Here is an 11,112-nt window from a genome sequence, read left to right on the forward strand (position 1 = left end):
ATAAGAACACTATATTCCATATATTACACCACACGAATACAACTATCTTATTCCGACTCGCTCGTTTCTTCTTCTTCGGTTTTGGTTCGTTTTGCCAAGTTTCTAGGGATATATGATGTTCCCCTAATACGAGCCGTCGTTGTCCACATTGGTTTAGAAAAACCTGGTGGTTTAGAGGTTCCCGGGTCATTGTTACAACTTAAGGACTTCGGGGGTTGACGATACATATAAAGTTCATCGGGGTTGGAATTAGATTTCTCTATTTTTATGCCCTTTCCCTTATTATTTTCTTTTGCCTTTTTAAATTCAGTTGGGGTAATTTCTATAACATCATCGGAATTCTCGTCGGAATCCGATTCATCGGAGAATTGGTAATCCTCCCAATATTTTGCTTCCTTGGCGGAAACACCATTGACCATAATTAACTTTGGTCGGTTGGTTGAGGATTTTCTTTTACTTAACCGTTTTATTATTTCCCCCACCGGTTCTATTTCTTCATCCGGTTCCGATTCTTCTTCCGGTTCCGATTCTTCTTCCGGTTCCGACTCTTCTTCCGGTTCCTCTTCGGGAACTTGTGAATCAGTCCACGAATCATTCCAATTTACATTTGACTCTTCATTATTATTAGATGAGTGAATGGGACTTGTTCTAGAGGTAGACATCTATCACATAATATCAAACGCGTTAAGAGATTAATATATCACATAATATTCACATGTTAAAAATATATAGTTTCCAACAAAATTTGTTAAGCAATCATTTTTCAAGTAAACACGGTCGAAGTCCAGACTCACTAATGCATCCTAACAAACTCGATAAGACACACTAATGCAAATTTTCTGGTTCTCTAAGACCAACGCTCTGATACCAACTGAAATGTCCCGTTCTTATTGATTAAAAACGTTCCATATTAATTGATTTCGTTGCGAGGTTTTGACCTCTATATGAGACGTTTTTCAAAGACTGCATTCATTTTTAAAACAAACCATAACCTTTATTTTATAAATAAAGGTTTAAAAAGCTTTACGTAGATTATCAAATAATGATAATCTAAAATATCCTGTTTACACACGACCATTACATAATGGTTTACAATACAATTATGTTACATCGAAATCAGTTTCTTGAATGCAGTTTTTACACAATATCATACAAACATGGACTCCAAATCTTGTCCTTATTTTAGTATGCAACAGCGGAAGCTCTTAATATTCACCTGAGAATAAACATGCTTTAAACGTCAACAAAAATGTTGGTGAGTTATAGGTTTAACCTATATATATCAAATCGTAACAATAGACCACAAGATTTCATATTTCAATACACATCCCATACATAGAGATAAAAATCATTCATATGGTGAACACCTGGTAACCGACATTAACAAGATGCATATATAAGAATATCCCCATCATTCCGGGACACCCTTCGGATATGATATAAATTTCGAAGTACTAAAACATCCGGTACTTTGGATGGGGTTTGTTAGGCCCAATAGATCTATCTTTAGGATTCGCGTCAATTAGGGTGTCTGTTCCCTAATTCTTAGATTACCAGACTTAATAAAAAGGGGCATATTCGATTTCGATAATTCAACCATAGAATGTAGTTTCACGTACTTGTGTCTATTTTGTAAATCATTTATAAAACCTGCATGTATTCTCATCCCAAAAATATTAGATTTTAAAAGTGGGACTATAACTCACTTTCACAGATTTTTACTTCGTCGGGAAGTAAGACTTGACCACTGGTTGATTCACGAACCTATAACAATATATACATATATATCAAAGTATGTTCAAAATATATTTACAACACTTTTAATATATTTTGATGTTTTAAGTTTATTAAGTCAGCTGTCCTCGTTAGTAACCTACAACTAGTTGTCCACAGTTAGATGTACAGAAATAAATCGATAAATATTATCTTGAATCAATCCACGACCCAGTGTATACGTATCTCAGTATTGATCACAACTCAAACTATATATATTTTGGAATCAACCTCAACCCTGTATAGCTAACTCCAACATTCACATATAGAGTGTCTATGGTTGTTCCGAAATATATATAGATGTGTCGACATGATAGGTCGAAACATTGTATACGTGTCTATGGTATCTCAAGATTACATAATATATAATACAAGTTGATTAAGTTATGGTTGGAATAGATTTGTTACCAATTTTCACGTAGCTAAAATGAGAAAAATTATCCAATCTTGTTTTACCCATAACTTCTTCATTTTAAATCCGTTTTGAGTGAATCAAATTGCTATGGTTTCATATTGAACTCTATTTTATGAATCTAAACAAAAAAAGTATAGGTTTCTAGTCGGAAAAATAAGTTTCAAGTCGTTTTTGTAAAGGTAGTCATTTCAGTCGAAAGAACGACGTCTAGATGACCATTTTAGAAAACATACTTCCACTTTGAGTTTAACCATAATTTTTGGATATAGTTTCATGTTAATAATAAAAATCATTTTCTCAGAATAAAAACTTTTAAATCAAAGTTTATCATAGTTTTTAATTAACTAACCCAAAACAGCCCGCGGTGTTACTACGACGGCGTAAATCCGGTTTTACGTTGTTTTTCGTGTTTCCAGGTTTTAAATCATTAAGTTAGCATATCATATAGATATAGAACATGTGTTTAGTTGATTTTAAAAGTCAAGTTAGAAGGATTAACTTTTGTTTGCGAACAAGTTTAGAATTAACTAAACTATGTTCTAGTGATTACAAGTTTAAACCTTCGAATAAGATAGCTTTATATGTATGAATCGAATGATGTTATGAACATCATTACTACCTTAAGTTCCTTGGATGAACCTACTGGAAAAGAGAAAAATGGATCTAGCTTCAATGGATCCTTGGATGGCTCAAAGTTCTTGAAGAAAAATCATGACACGAAAACAAGTTCAAGTAAGATCATCACTTGAAATAAGATTGTTATAGTTATAGAAATTGAACCAAAGTTTGAATATGATTATTACCTTGTATTAGAATGATAACCTACTGTAAGAAACAAAGATTTCTTGAGGTTGGATGATCACCTTACAAGATTGGAAGTGAGCTAGCAAACTTGAAAGTATTCTTGATTTTATGAAACTAGAACTTTTGGAATTTATGAAGAACACTTAGAACTTGAAGATAGAACTTGAGAGAGTTCAATTAGATGAAGAAAATTGAAGAAGGAAAGTGTTTGTAGGTGTTTTTGGTCGTTGGTGTATGGATTAGATATAAAGGATATGTAATTTTGTTTTCATGTAAATAAGTCATGAATGATTACTCATATTTTTGTAATCTTATGAGATATTTCATGCTAGTTGCCAAATGATGGTTCCCACATGTGTTAGGTGACTCACATGGGCTGCTAAGAGCTGATCATTGGAGTGTATATACCAATAGTACATACATCTAAAAGCTGTGTATTGTACGAGTACGAATACGGGTGCATACGAGTAGAATTGTTGATGAAACTGAACGAGAATGTAATTGTAAGCATTTTTGTTAAGTAGAAGTATTTTGATAAGTGTATTGAAGTCTTTCAAAAGTGTATAAATACATATTAAAACACTACATGTATATACATTTTAACTGAGTCGTTAAGGCATCGTTAGTCGTTACATGTAAGTGTTGTTTTGAAACCTTTAGGTTAACGATCTTGTTAAATGTTGTTAACCCAATGTTTATAATAACAAAAGAGATTTTAAATTATTATATTATAATGATATTATGATGTACGAATATCTCTTAATATGATATATATACATTAAATGTCGTTACAACGATAAACGTTACATATATGTCTCGTTTCAAAATCATTAAGTTAGTAGTCTTGTTTTTACATATGTAGTTCATTGTTAATATAATTAATGATATGTTTACTTATCATAATATCATGTTAACTATATATATAACCATATATATGTCATCATATAGTTTTTTTTTACAAGTTTTAACGTTCGTGAATCACCGGTCAACTTGGGTGGTCAATTGTCTATATGAAACCTATTTCAATTAATCAAGTCTTAACAAGTTTGATTGCTTAATATGTTGGAAACATTTAATCATGTAAATATCAATCTCAATTAATATATATAAACATGGAAAAGTTCGGGTCACTACAGTAAGTACGTTTTGAAGCTGTGTATAATACGGGTAAGAATACGACTAGAATTCTTGATGAAAGAAAATAATGGGAAAGTAACTGTAACCATTTTCGTTAAGTATGAGTGTTTTTATATATGTCTTGAAGTCTTCCAAAAGTATTTTAATACATCTAAATACACTACATGTATATACATTTTAACTGAGTCGTTAAGTCATCATTAGTCGTTACATGTAAGTGTTGTTTTGAAACCTTTAAGTTAACGATCTCAATTAATGTTGTTAACCCATTGTTTATTATATCTAATGAGATGTTAAATTATTATATTATCATGATATTATGATATATTAATATATCTTAATATGATATATATACATTTAAATGTCGTTACAACGATAATCGTTACATATATGTCTCGTTTCGAAATCCTTAAGTTAGTAGTCTTGTTTATATGTATATAACTCATTGTTAATATACTTATGGAGATACTTACTTATCATAATCTCATGTTAACCATATGTATATCCATATATATATTGTCATGTCATTTTTACAAGTTTTAACGTTCGTGAATCGCCGGTCAACTTGGGTGGTCAATTGTCTATATGAAACATATTTCAATTAATCAAGTCTTAACAAGTTTGATTGCTTAACATGTTTGAAACATTTAATCATGTAAATATCAATCTCAATTAATATATATAAACATGGAAAAGTTCGGGTCACTACAATACTGACACGTGTGTATCTCTCGGGCTGAAAATCACAATAAAAATATCATCTTGGAAAAAATCCCCCGGTATTGGGTCCTTGGGGGTCGGTCCCGACATCCTTTCCTCCTTTCTCCCTTGATATGGCTAAAACGGACGGTTTATTTAGTAGCGGCGTCGTCAGGTCGCCACCCATCTATTTCAGATATTATTAAGAGAGTATGGTTTTAAATTTATAATATGCGAGGCCTAAATCTACTACTCCTTCCTATGAGTGAGTAAGGGAAGTATGACATAGGGTCGTTCATTTAAGAAGACAACATAATCGAATTATATCTATAGAATTATCCTAATAACTAAGTAGATAGATGGGTAGTTTTGGGTTTTTTTCTAAAGTTCTAAGGTTAATAAGTAAATAAAGGAAAGTAAATATGATAAAATTTGTAATCGAATAAGGTTAAGATAAGTGTGTGTTATGATTTCATTAGTTACTTAGCTGAGATTGTGGAATTCTAGCTCATGAATAGGCAATGAGTTTGTATCTGCTATGCTGTACCTAGATGTCCATATCACATTGGTGATATGTCACTGGGTAATTACGCTAGGTAATAGGCAACAATTCCCTAAACCCCTGACGTCCATCAAACACGAGTACATGTAGGCATTAGGCGTCTCATCAATAAGAGCGCTCGAAAAAGGCGGCATATTAACAATCCACAAGGTCTAAACTTTCTTATGCATAACAAAATACAAGGTGTTCTTAACTCGAGAGACGTGATGTCTTTCGATACTTTCGTTAACGATTGGTTAATACAAAGTGGTTAGACCCTAAGAAGAGTTCAACCATAAAGAACATCATGGCCAAGTTACTAGGTAACTTCCATGAACACATTTGGTATCCTAACGATCCAATCCTTTATGGCTCTTAAACAAACAGTTCCTTAATTAACTAAGAATTCCTCAAGCGGGGTGCAATGCTTGAGACCGACATCACGTTCTAGGTCGGCACCATCACCGACATCGCGTTCCAGGTGTCGAGGGATAACTTTCGGCTGAGGTTCCCGATTGACAACAACCTTGTCAAACTACAACAAGTCAAGGTATCCAAATGCCATAGCATTGTTGAATTATATCTATGCTAAACAAACATATACCGTTAGTACAAAAACATAATCAGGAAACATAAAGATTGGCTAGGATCAGTCCCCAACTTCTTCATTAAAATTAATGACGGGCTTAAAGCTACGATCCGGCCATTGTTGGCTCACTCCCCCATCACAAGCATGGGCTCCGGGTACGGGCGTTGGGGGAGTCGGAAATCCTGAATGGCCAACACACATGCCTTCCCGGCATCATTCAATAACGGAACCCTATTGGCTCCTTTCTTCACCTTCAAATCCCATTCACACAAGGCGACAAAATGACCAAGCAACTTGTTCTTGTCAACAAAAAAGAAGGATTCACGCCATTCTTTTAATGACGTGTCCATATCACTGGTGAACTGTGTGATGACCCAGAAATTTCCAAACAAATTTAAACTTAATCTTTATATGTTTTCGACAAGATAAGCAAAGTCTGTAATGTTGACATCTCAAAAACTTTGAACTGTGTTCATGAAATCAATTACCCTTTTGACGGTGCTCGGCAATTCACGAACAATTATGTGTATGTAGATATGTACATATAATATATAGTTATATTAATCGAAAACGTTAACAAAGTATTAGACGCATAATACTTTACATGAACATATTTGTTTCAATATATGTTTAACATATTTATTGAAGGAATTAAAAGATAATATCAAATGATTGAATTATCAGATAGATTGTGATATGATTACGAGTCTCTGTTGTGAGGTCCACGTTGATTTGAGAAATCATTTTTTAACGGTATTCGGAATAAATGGTAAAGTGATTTACAAGTAAGAACAAATGTGTCAATTAATGAAGGTTAGACAAACGTCAGTGGAGAATTAAATTTCATAATATTCGATTGATCTATTTTCAAATGTGCAGAAACGTCTTTCGATACAATGGATTTTGATTATCAAAATGTTTTGTTTAAATAACATAATTTAAATATATACAATATGATATTAATTATTTGAATTAAATATGTAGAAAATAAATAAGATGTTATTAAAATAAATATATATAAATATATATATGAATTCTGTATACAATTAATATTATATGTATGTTGTAATATTTATAATATATAAAAATTAAATATTCAAATATGTTATCATATAATATAAGTATTACATAATTAATAATATGTAATATTATTATATTAAATTTAATTACAAGCTAAAATATAGTTAGTATATTACTTTCATTATTAATATTGATTTCAGTATTATTAATATTATTAATTTAATATATAGTGTATATATATCAATCTCATTATTAATAATAATATTAATATTAATATTATTATTTGTATTATCAATATTATTATAATATATAGATATAAAAACTTAAACATGTAAATTGATATTACTGGTATTATTACTAAGTATTATCATTAGGAATCATTATTATTATTATATATTATCAATATTATTATTATTATAAAAATAATACAATTTATTAATAGTATCATTAATAATCTCATTATAAACATTATTATAACTATTAGTATCATTATTCTAAATACTATTATTATTATTATTATAATTATTATTAACAGAATTATTATGTTTTTATCATTTAATATTATCAGTATTATTATTTTTATTATTATTAATACTATCAAAAGTATTATTATTATTTAATATATTTATATTTATTAATTATTAATATTAATTAAATATAAAATATAATATAAAGGTAGATAATTACGCGGATCAGTTACATCTCTTTCTGATATTTTGTTTTTCTTTTCTTCATTCCTGTCTGCTCAAAGTTACCAATTGATCTCCATCAACACTACAAAACAACGATCGATATTTTCCTGTCTGCTGCAATCATTCATTCAATTACTCATATAAATCCTATGCTTGATATTATTCGAAAATAAGAAAACAGAAACCTAAAGAAACTGCTTCGTTGCTCTGTCACGACAAGTTTCAATCCATAACCCAATTTAAAATCAATTTTAAAATTGTAAAAATGCAGAGTTGTATAGATTCACATAACGAAACTACCTGCAAGTTTTTAAATATTAATTCGCGAAATCGAGGATTAATTTGGGAGTCAAAGTTTTCGAGTAAAAAGTCAAACAAATGTTCAAAGATCAAATTGAAGAATTATGGGGCGTTTCTGTTGAAATTAATAAATCTTTAAGTTTATAGGTATGATTTAAAACACATTTCATTTAATGATCATCACCTAAACTTGTCTGAAATTCAAAATCAAGGTTTGAGTCATATACGTTCATATTGAGCTGTTATTTAGCTTTTAAATTTTTCCTTCTTCAGTTAACTTCAATCATCAGGATCTGTTGTTTCAGTTTTTAAATGAGAAGTCTAAACCAAATTGAAATTTTTGTTATGATTATCTGTCGATTCGAATTTGAGGTTTGAGTTCTTGAATTCTTCGCGTGGTCTGCTGCTACTGCTATATTTTTTTTTTGTTTTTTTGTTTTTCTTTTCTATTAATTTAAATCCCCACACGAAGATTGTTTATATTTCGTTACAAATTCAAAACAAAATCATTTGTATTGATGTATGTTGGTCTCTGATCGATGAGCTATGAAAGGAGAAGAAGGAAAACAGAAACACGAATTAAATAAATTTAAATTATGAATTAAAACAGAAAAGTAGTCGGCAGAACATTGGTTAAGGGTGTTTGCGGGTGAGCGGGAGGTCGCGGGTTCGAGCTCGGTTTGGGGCATTTGTTTTTAGAAAAGCTTTGGGAGGTAGTTTTCTTATCAAATTTCTTTTTATTATTTTTATTGTGATTATTACTAGTATTATTATTATTATTATTATTATTAGTTATTATTATTATTATTATTATTATTATTATTATTATTATTATTATTATTATTATGATAATTGTTATTACTCCTAATATATTAGAAGCATCATTATCATTAATCAAACTAAGAGTATTATCAATATCGTATTATTAGTATAAGTATTATAATTACAGTTAGGATTATTATTATTATTATCGTTATTGCTAATTTTATTATCCTTACTAGTAATATCATTAAGTACTATTATTATTAATATTATCATTAGTAATAAGATTGTTGTTGTTATTGTTATTATTATTATTATTATTATTATTATTATTATTATTATTATTATTATTATTATTATTATTATTATTATTATTATTATTATTATTATTATTATTATTATTATTATTAAGTATTATGTATTTTTATCAAAAATATTATTTTCATTATCATTATTATTAAACTTTTCGTTTTATCTAAAAACTACTGTTATTATCATTATTATTAAGACTAGTATTAGCATTAAGCATTGTTTGTATTATTATTATTTTTAAATTTAAATAGGAAGATATTAGAATACTAGGAAGAGTGTTATGAAATAAAAATATTATAATTAAGTTATGAATTAGGGATAATATAATTAGGATTAAGTAAAGATCATGATTTAAAAAGTATTTTTATAAACGTTAATTCAAAACTTCGAATATGAAAATAATATTTTGCTATAAATAATATTAAGTAATATGTATAGAATTATAGATTTAAAACAATGGATAAAATTATAATTTAAGTAAGTTATTAATTATTAATATCATTATCATCAATATTATTACTACACTACCATTGATAAAAATTAGTATTATCATTATTATTATTATCATTTTATTATTCCTAGTATCATTATTATTATTAAAATAATTATTAATTATATAAAACCATATCTAATACATATAACCTAACTCTATTATTGTATTAATTAATTACTCAAGATATATAAAACAAATATATTTAAGTTATTAATGGAACACAAAATTTATTAAAATAACAGTTATATCACTAATAATAATATATATATTTGTTCGATTACAAGTATATGTTTTAATATATATATATATATATATATATATATATATATATATATATATATATATATATATATATATATATATATATATATATATATATATATATATATATATATATATATATATATATATATATATATATATATATATATATATATATATATATATATGAATGATATAGGTTCGTGAATCTAAGGCCAACCATGCATTGTTCAGTTCCGTCGTATGAATATTTTTACTACAAAATATTGTATCTTGAGTTTCATTACTCCCTTTTTAAATGCTTTTGCAATATATATTTTTGGGACTGAGAATACATGCGCAGCTTTTATAAATGTTTTACGAAATAGACACAAGTAATCGAAACTACATTCTATTGTTGGATTATCGAAATTGAATATCACCCTTTTAGCTTGGTAGCCTAAGAATTAGGGAACAGACCCCCTAATTGACGCGAATCCTGAAGATAGATCTATGTGCCTAACAAACCCCATCCAGGTTATGGATGCTTTAGTACTTCAATTTTATATACAGATGAGTGTACCTGTATATTTGGGGATATTCTATATGCATTTGTTAATGTCGGTTACCAGGTGTTCACCATATGAATGGATTTTTATATAGATGAGTGTTCCTGTATTATAATTTTTGCAGATGAGTGTTCCTGCAGTTAACTATGAAAATTAAAAATCTTGTGGTCTATTAAAATGATTGAAATGATTGATTACGATAAACTAATGAACTCACCAAATTTTTTGGTTGACACTTGAAAGCATGTTTATTCTCAGGTACGAAAGAAATCTTTCGCTGTGCATTTGCTCATTTAGAGATATTACTTGGAGTCATTCATGACATATTTCTAAAGACGTTGCATTCGAGTCGTTGAGTTCATCAAGATTATTGTTAAGTCAATTATAGTTGGATATATTATGAAATGGTTTGCATGCCGTCAACTTTTGATGTAAAGAAAGTTTGTCTTTTAAAAATGAATGCAATGTTTGTAAAATGTATCATATAGAGGTCAAATACCTCGCAATGAAATCAACTATTGTGAATTGTTTATAATCGGTATGAACGGGTCCCTTCAAACTGAAAGAAACCTTTTCGATTAATGGTAAACCACCCCACCTCCGATTTTGTATAGTAAAACAATAGCAGAATATGAGAACGGTAGGAAGTATGTGATTATAGTTGAAGTACATTTCACACATAACATGCTTCTGATAAGCATGGGGATGTAACTGGGCAGGGGTTATTTTAAAATACTAAAAAATTTGGTTCATAAACTCTGAATAG

This window comes from Rutidosis leptorrhynchoides, chromosome 2, assembly GCF_046630445.1.
Source record: "Rutidosis leptorrhynchoides isolate AG116_Rl617_1_P2 chromosome 2, CSIRO_AGI_Rlap_v1, whole genome shotgun sequence".
Taxonomy (NCBI): Eukaryota; Viridiplantae; Streptophyta; class Magnoliopsida; order Asterales; family Asteraceae; genus Rutidosis; species Rutidosis leptorrhynchoides.